The sequence below is a fragment of the Elephantulus edwardii genome, unplaced genomic scaffold, assembly GCF_000299155.1.
Source record: "Elephantulus edwardii isolate Elephantulus edwardi_28Jun2011 unplaced genomic scaffold, EleEdw1.0 scaffold00009, whole genome shotgun sequence".
In the NCBI taxonomy this organism is placed as follows: Eukaryota; Metazoa; Chordata; class Mammalia; order Macroscelidea; family Macroscelididae; genus Elephantulus; species Elephantulus edwardii.
Window position 1 is genome coordinate 14,156,702 of NW_006399759.1, and position 1,651 is coordinate 14,158,352.

The 1,651-nt window shown below is 47.7% G+C and overlaps 1 pseudogene; it reads right to left on the reverse strand.

Moving 5' to 3' along the window:
- Positions 1–445: 445 nt before the first annotated feature.
- Positions 446–1,328, reverse strand: LOC102875036 (annotated as a pseudogene).
- Positions 1,329–1,651: the final 323 nt, after the last annotated feature.

Consider the following 1,651-nt stretch of genomic DNA (forward strand, 5'->3'; position numbering starts at 1 on the left):
CTATCTCAATTTTGAAAACATACCTTTGTGTGTGTGTAAGTGTTATAGTGCTTTTTTTATATGTACAGTCTTAATTCACTGATAATTTTTTTTTAGATTGTGAGGGGGGAATATAAGCTAAAACTTTTGTATAAATAACCATTTCCTTTAGCACAATACTCTTGTCATTTCACCAATAATCTGGAATTTATGCTTTTTGCTATTACTATCAGATGATACACATAAATTCTAATTACTGTAGTTTACAAACAGTCATGCTCTCTTATCTGCTAGAATAAATCATATTGGAGTTTTTTTCAGGAACTTTTAATATTTTTTTTCTAGTCTATCAATCTTTACTGAACTCAGAATCAGGGAGATTTTACTAGGGGATTTCATCTTGTCAGGGGAGGATGTGACACCGAGCATGATGGCGGGGGACGCGGCCAGGGGCCGGGGGCTCAACTCAGTCTGGCAGCTTTCTAGAGTACACCTCAGCTGTGTCCAGGGAAGGGCCCCGGTTCACAGATGAGTAGGAAGGCTCCAAAATCCCTAGGGACTTGGGTACCACTTTCTGTGTGATCTGAGAGTCATGTGTGGTGTCTCCATCTGGACTCCCAGGTCCACGAAGCTCAGGATGAAGATGCGCGTGAATCCCATGAGCAAGAAGGGCAGGGAGCCCAGGATGGACATGATGACAGTCATGCCCCCTCTCTTCTGCCCTGACCACGTGTTTATTGCTGAATATGGGATGAGCTGGTTGGTGTGGATGGGGTCTAACAATAGGGTCTGGTCCTGCACCAAGCCGGTGGACTTGTTGACAAGGACATACTTGACCCTGTTATTCTGTGTATGCCCCCATGAGAGGGTGAGTTGCAGAAGCCCTGAATGTTGGAGTCAAACAGACAGATTTGGTTGGCACTGACATAGACAAGGGTCTCTAAGGCCTGGGACACATCGCTGAGGGCATCCAGGCTGGGCAAGTTACTGCAGGACTGCAGCTGGAGGCTCTTGTGCCCCCCTCCTTCTGCTGGAGGGTTGAGCTCAAAGGGTAATCTGTGTGTGTAGTCCTACACCAAGGCATTCCTAAGGCTGGCCTACTCTGCCAGGAGGTAGACGTAGACGTCCTAGGTGCCAATGAGGTTGACAGAGGGAGCAAACATGCCGAGTGGCTTCTTCAAGGCCACAGAGGTGAGTGTGAGGTTGTTAGGGCTGAAGGTCCTAGGGCCAGTAGAGTCCAGAGTGAAGCCCAGTGCAGGTATAGCAGGTCCAGGTGAGAGCTCTGTGCTTCTCTGTGCCCCTCTTGGCCCAGGCCAGCACTCACCCTGCCCCACACCTGCCCCCACCATTTTGTGTTGTTTTTGTTGTTTATTTTTTAACATTGGAATAAGTTTACTCCTATGTACAGAAAAGTCAGTGTGTACATCAGCCCAGTTTGGTGGTGAGTTCTTTGGCCTTAGCCATCTCCAGCTTGGCAATGGGGCCACTGACTTGGGCCCCAGAATGTCGCCTCACCCCCATGGCCGCGGATCTAATCATATCTGTCGTTGTAATTGGTCCTGATGGCTTCCATCAGCTTTGCCAGATTGCCTTTATTTTCCAGGTTCAACTGCGTGAAGGCAACAGTGGTGCAGGTCTTTTATGTTTTGTATATATGTTCAGGTAAGTTCAC